Source organism: Nerophis lumbriciformis, linkage group LG26 (genome assembly GCF_033978685.3).
Source record: "Nerophis lumbriciformis linkage group LG26, RoL_Nlum_v2.1, whole genome shotgun sequence".
Classification (NCBI taxonomy): domain Eukaryota; kingdom Metazoa; phylum Chordata; class Actinopteri; order Syngnathiformes; family Syngnathidae; genus Nerophis; species Nerophis lumbriciformis.
The window spans coordinates 28390001-28397500 of NC_084573.2; the positions used below are offsets into that span (position 1 = coordinate 28390001).

Genomic DNA, 7500 nt, shown 5'->3' on the forward strand with positions numbered 1-7500 from the left:
TAGAAGACGAGCGTGTTCGGCAGCGCACAATCACAGAGTACTTACAAGCAGATACAGTGTGTAGACAGAAAAGGGAGAACGGACGCATTTTGGCTTAAAAACTAACGATAAAGGTGACTGTGGGGAGGCGTGGCCGGCAGACCGACAGCGAGGCGGGGCACGTCGGGGCCGACCCCGAGATGGCGGCGAGGAGGTGTGGCCGGCGGCGAGGCTGGGCGCGCCGTGATCATTGCTGTAATAAACATAAGGTGCTTGGATCGCCTGGCTGCGCACAATTGTGTAATACCCTCCCAGTGTGTAAAAGGGCGGCAGCCGAGAACGACGAGGCAGAAGGTGGGGAAAAATCAACAAGTGGAGAGCCAGCAACGGATGCAGCGCGGAAGAGAGCCAGAGGCAGACGGAGACGACGCGGAAGGCTGAAAAGCGAAACGGAAGAGCGAGCAGCGGGAAGAGAAAGGAGCTGAAAAGCGACCCGACCTGAACAAACGTTTTATTGAAATAATAAAACAAAGTCAAAACTGCTCCAGTCATGTCAGTCCTTGGTGGTCCATGGAACCCCGACAGTGAGAGACTGTCACAGTGACGTTATAACACTGAAACGCCCTCAGGAAGACGTGCTTGAAGACAAGGCTAGCTAGCTAGCTAGCGGTTAAAGTCCATCGGCAGTGTTTTAGCTACTTCTAAATCACTAATCCTGGTCTCCATGGCGACAAATAAAGTACGTTTCTTACAAGTATCATCCCTGCAGGATGAGGAATAGCTAAACATGCTTCACTACACACCGTAACTCCATACTTGCCAACCTTGAGACCTCCGATTTCGGGAGGTGGGGGTGGGGGCCGTGGTTAAGAGGGGAGGAGTATATTGACAGCTAGAATTCACCAAGTCAAGTATTTCATAAACATATATACATACATATATACACACACACATACATGTGTATATATAATATATATATATATATATACACACATATACATATATATACATGTACATATATATACATTTATGTATATATACATATATACATATACATATATATATACACATATATACATATATATATATATACATATATATATACATACATATATATATACATATACATATACACATATACATATATATACATATACATATACATATACATATACATATATATATATATATATATATATATCCTGAAAATCTGCAAACAAAACTGTGTTTGGATAATTGATACTTCAAACTTGCATAAATAAATATTAAGGAATATAACATAACTTGGCTTCTGAGAGCTTCAAAATGTAATGAATAAAATGCTAAAGTTGTTGATAAACAAGAAATTATTTTAATAATTAAATATGGTCATTTTAAATGATTATGATAATTTAAAATTAATTATTTCAAATATGTTTATTTTAATGTATAATTCTATGGCTGGATGTAATAAGGCAGTGGTCCCCAACCACCGGTCCGGTACCGGTCTGCGGACCGATTGGTACCGGGCCGCACAAGAAAAAAAACAAAAAAACAAAAAATATATATATATATTTTTTTTTGTTTGTTTGTTTTTTTCTTATATATATATATATATATATATATATATATATATATATATATATATATATATATATATATAATAAACATATTTTTTGTTTTTTTTCTTGTGTGGCCCGGTACCAATCGGTCCGCGGACCGGTACATATATATATTTATTTAAAAATAAGTAAATAAATAAATAAATATATATATATATATATATATATATATATATTTATTTTTATTAAATCAACATAAAAACACAATATATACACTATATATCAATGTATATCAATACAGTCTGCAGGGATACAGTCCGTAAGCACACATGATTGCATTTCATTATTAAAAATAAATAAATAAATAAATAAAATAAAATAAAAATCGCCCCGGTCTGCGGGACAAAAAGGTTGGGGACCACTGTAGGAGTCATAAAAAATAAAAAATAAAAATACAATTAAATTTGATGTTTTTAGCAAAATATAGTAAAAATGTATTTAGTTTTTTGTTTTTTTAATTAATAAATATATTTATTTTTAGGTAAGATAAACATAATAATACAATTTATCTCTAGTCTGGATGATTTAGTTCTTGTCACCCTGTTGTCCTCCCGTCCTTAAAAAAGGCTGTCCTCACTCAGGTGCGCATGGCCACGCCCCCTCCAGCTCCGGCTGAAAATCGGGAGATTTTCGGGAGAATATTTGTCCCGGGAGGTTTTCGGGAGAGGCGCTGAATTTCGGGAGTCTCCTGGAAAATTCGGGAGGGTTGGCAAGTATGCGTAACTCACCGGCGTCAAAATGTAAACAAACGCCTACACCTGACATCTACTGTAATGATACCAAGTACAGGACCGTATCGAGTCGATATTACTATGATTATGTCACGACCCGAATAGGACTCTGAACACAGATGCACTATTTTGGAAACCGATATTCATTCCGACAAGGGGAGGGGTCCAAAAAGGGAGAAACAAAACAGGCTATCAAAAACAGATCGAACCTGACCTCTAAACTAACAAAAATATCAATAAACTCACAACGCTCCGGCTGAGGAAGGAAAAAAGGTGCTAAGAATACAATATGCAAAATACAACAAAAAGCGTTCCAACGGAGGCAATGTTAGGAAGCTAATCTTACCTGACAAAGGGTTTACAAACAAATAATCTCCCGTGGGTCAAAAAGTACAAAGCGTGGCAATGGCTGTAGACAAGACTGTGGCAAAGGAACGCACAAAAAGATACGAAACACTCTGGCACAGGACAGGAGGACGAGACATTTATACACATGAGGGAGGGTGACACAGGTGGGCACAATCAGGCAATCAGGAAAGACTTCAGAGCCGTGTAACAGGAGGAAGAGCAAGTGATCTGAAATCGAGAGGGAGAGTCAGCATTTCAAAATAAAACAGGAAATGACAAAACAACATGAAACCAGATAAAACCCAGACCAGACTTAACCCAGGTGTGACAGATTACTTCAATATTTTTTAGCATCACAAAATCTTCTTTTGTTTAACATTCATATTATGTTTATAAACTCAGGAAATATGTCCCTGGACACATGAGGACTTTGAGTATGACCAATGTATGATCCTGTAACCACTTGGTATCGGATTGATACCCGCATTTGTGGTATCATCCAAAACTAATGTAAAGCATCCAAACAGAAGAATAAGTGATTATTACATTTTAACAGAAGTGTAGATAGAACATGTTAAAAGAGAAAGTAAGCAGTAGAGATGCGCGGATAGGCAATTATTTCATCCGCAACCGCATCAGAAAGTCGTCAACCATCCGCAATCCACCCAATCTAACATTTGATCAGAACCGCATCCGCCCGCCATCCGCCCGCACCCGCCCGTTGTTATATATCTAATATAGACGATGCAAGGCATTAGTGAGGTTATAAAGCTTTTGCCTGTTAAAGAAAGGAGACTGATCCAATGCAGCACAGACATTCGCGTGCCACGCTGTCACGACCCAGACGCACACCAGTGCGCAATCATATGGGAGCCGCGCTGAGCGCACCTCCAAGCGCGTCTCGCTGCCGGCGACGGCCGGGTATGGGCCCAACGCTCCAGCGCCATCCATTTTCAGGGCTAGTTGATTCGGCAGGTGGGTTGTTACACACTCCTTAGCGGGTTCCTACGTCCATGGCCACCATCCTAGCTGCTGTCTATATCAACCAGGGTGAGCCCCACCCCTTTCGTGAGCGCACTGCGCGCGAAGTGACCCCTGTTACGCGCCCCCGGCAACAGGGGTGGCGGGCAGGTAAGCTGCGCGGGCGGAGCGCGCGGAGTGACCCCTGTTACGAGCCCCCGGCCACGGGGGTGGCGGGCAGGTAAGCTGCTTACCTGCTGCGCGTGACGCCGGCCGCGGCGAAGGCGGACGAGGCGGGGTGTCGGTGCGGTGGCCGCGGTGGTGACCCTGGACGTGCGTCGGGCCCTTCTCGCGGATCGCCTCAGCTACGGCTCCCGGTGGGGCCCTCTCGGGGGAAGGGGCCTCGGTCCCGGACCCCGGCGAGGCGTCGGGGGCCTTCTCCGCTCCGTAAAAGTGTCCCTCTCTTTTTTCTTTTTCTTCTGTTGTGGCATATGCAGCAGGTGCCTGCTCGTTTTTCGTATGTGGGTAACAACATTTAACTATGTATATATATTTCCGAATTGGTTTAACTGCCACCCGCCTGAATCTATTTAAAATCTAATTTTTTTTTTTATTTCTACCGCCCGACCCGACCCGACCCGACCCGCGGATAAAATCTAATTTTTTAAAATTTCATCCGCCCGATCCGCGGATCTCTAGTAAGCAGTAAATGAACAAGTAGATTCAAGGCCTACTGAAATTAATTTTTTATTTATTTAAACGGGGATAGCAGATCCATTCTATGTGTCATACTTGATCATTTCGCGATATTGCCATATTTTTGCTGAAAGGATTTAGTATAGAACAACGACGATAAAGTTCGCAACATTTGGTCGCTGATTAAAAAAAAGCCTTGCCTGTACCGGAAGTAGCGTGACGTCACAAGTTGAAAGTCTCCTTACATTTCCCCATTGTTTACACCAGCAGCGAGAGCGATTGGGACCGAGAAAGTGACGATTACCCCATTAATTTGAGCCAGGATGAAAAATTTGTGGATGAAAAACGTGAGAGTGAAGGACTAGCGTGCAGTGCAGGACGTTTCTTTTTTCGCTCTGACCGTAACTTAGGTACAAGGGCTCATTAGATTCCACACTCTCTCCTTTTTCTATTGTGGATCACGGATTTGTATTTTAAACCACCTCGGATACTATATCCTCTTGAAAATGAGAGTCGAGAACGCGAAATGGACATTCACAGTGACTTTTATCTCCATGACAATACATCGGCGAAGCACTTTAGCTACGGAGCTAACGTGATAGCATTGTGCTTAACTGCAGATAGAAACAGAATAAATAAACCCCTGACTGGAAGGATAGACAGAATATCAACAATACTACCAAACTCTGGACCTGTAACCACACGGTTAATGCTGTACCGCCTGACGAAGCCGAGCAATGCTGTTGCTAACGACGCCATTGAAACTAACTTAGCTACGGGACCTCGATAGAGCTATGCTAAAAACATTAGCTCTCCACCTTCGCACCTGCGTTCCAGCGATCGACGGAGCGACGAAGGACTTCACCCGATCATCGATGCGGTCGGCGGCTAGCGTCGGATAGCGCGTCTGCTATCCAAGCTGCTATAGCTACTATCCAAGTCAAAGTCCTCCTGGTTGTGTTGCTGTAGCCAGACGCTAATACACCAATCGCACCTACAGCTTTCTTCTTTGCAGTCTCCATTGTTCATTAAACAAATTGCAAAAGATTTACCAACACAGATTTTCCAGAATACTGTGGAATTTAGCGATGAAAAAAGACGATTTAAGCTGGCGACCGACCTGTTCCAAAATGTCTGATTCAACTATTGACGTCACGTGCATACGTCATCATACATAGACGTTTTCAACCGGAAGTTTCCCGGGAAATTTAAAATTGCACTTTATAATTGGCATGTGTTGCAATGTTAAGATGTCATCATTGATATATAAACTATCAGACTGCGTGGTCGGTAGTAGTGGGTTTCAGTAGGCCTTTAATAATTCATTTTCTACCACTTGTCCTTCATAATGTATAAATAATAGAATGATAAATGACACAATATGTTACTGCATACGTCAGCAGATTAAATTAGGAGCCTTTGTTTGCTTACTTGCTACTAAAAGACAAGTTGTCTAGTATGTTCACTATTTTATTTAAGGACAATCTTGCAATAAGAAACATTTGTTTAATGTACCCTAAGATATTTTGTTGAAATAAAGCCAATAATGCCATTTTTTGTGGTCCCCTTTATTTAGAAAATATAAAAATATTGGTATCGGGACACCACCAGTGGAATGTCTCCTATGTCATGGCCAGAGGGGTCTGTATCACTCTCACTGGCACTTAGTGACTTTGAGTAGAGTGGCAGGAACCCCACGCAAAAACTACAAATGTGCTGACTTGCTTTACGCCATACGTCACTCCCCTCTTTCCCCATTCGTTAAAAAGACGGAGAAAAAAAAAAAAAACTAAAAGAAGAAGAAGAAGAAAAACACCTTCATGCAATTACTGCTATAAAGGCCGAAGCTCCAAAACAACCAAAGAAACGAAAAGTTTTGTTTCAATACATCCATCCATCCATCCATCTTCTTCCGCTTATCCGAGGTCGGGTCGCGGGGGCAGCAGCTTAAGCAGGGAAGCCCAGACTTCCCTCTCCCCAGCCACTTCGTCCAGCTCTTCCTGTGGGACCCCGAGGCGTTCCCAGGCCAGCCGGGAGACATAGTCTTCCCAACGTGTCCTGGGTCTTCCTCGCGGCCTCCTAGCGGTCGGACGTGCCCTAAACACCTCCCTAGGGAGGCGTTCGGGTGGCATCCTGACCAGATGCCCGAACCACCTCATCTGGCTCCTCTCGATGTGGAGGAGCAGCGGCTTTACTTTGAGCTCCTCCCGGATGGCAGAGCTTCTCACCCTATCTCTAAGGGAGAGCCCCGCCACCCGGCGGAGGAAACTCATTTCGGCCGCTTGTACCCGTGATCTTGTCCTTTCGGTCATAACCCAAAGCTCATGACCATAGGTGAGGATGGGAACGTAGATCGACCGGTAAATTGAGAGCTTTGCCTTCCGGCTCAGCTCCTTCTTCACCACAACGGACCGATACAGCGTCCGCATTACTGAAGACGCCGCACCAATCAATAATAATTTCAATACAGCACGTCCGAAAAGGAGTAGGAAGAAGCGGAGCTTATTTAATCCTACCCCTTTTCATACCATAGTAATTTTATCCTATTTTCTTATTCTCTGTAACATAACAGTGAACAAATAAATAATAAACAAATAATATACCATAGTAAGTAAACCAATATTAAATACATACATTGTCTCAATAAAAAAAAATTCCAGCAGCACTGAGAGCGGACTCTGCCAAACTACTTCTAGGTAATGTTGCGATTTTCAATGGCAACAAAGAAATTGACTCAAAAAAAAACGCTCCTACGTAAGTAAATTAAGGCCAGCTTGATGCTAATATACATTGTCTTTGCCATTGACATGCTGCTGTTTAGCATTAGCGATTTTAACTTTTTAATTCTAACACATTTAAATTTGTTAATGAAAACTACAACTAAGTTGCAATCAAACAGGTGCTGTGTAATAAGTGCAATACTTACAGTATTAACCCTTTTTAGGGCACAACAGGAAACATAAAATGCACCTTAAACTGTGCACTCCATACTTACAAATGATAGCATGATGATAATAAAACAAGATATAACAACTGCACAATTTTGCTTAGTTTTAAATGTTGCAACACAAAATGAGATGTGGCATGGCAGCTGATGTTGAATATCAGCTGCCATGGCAACACACACAACGGGGCGTAGTCATCATTTTAGTGAAAATCAACAGACTATTTACAGCCTGATTAAC

General features: G+C 42.3%; 1 long non-coding RNA gene across 2 annotated transcripts in view; it reads right to left on the reverse strand.

The window, feature by feature from the left end:
* Positions 1-7500, reverse strand: part of LOC133623518 (uncharacterized) — a 29472-nt gene that overhangs the window by 1833 nt on the left and 20139 nt on the right. The window contains exon 1 of one of the 2 annotated variants that reach the window (XR_009817896.2): positions 2658-2743. The exons of the other annotated variant lie outside the window; for it this stretch is intronic. This is a non-coding gene — a long non-coding RNA (uncharacterized lncRNA). Of the gene's footprint in view, positions 1-2657; positions 2744-7500 lie in introns of those variants that run through there. 2 annotated transcript variants of the gene reach the window in all.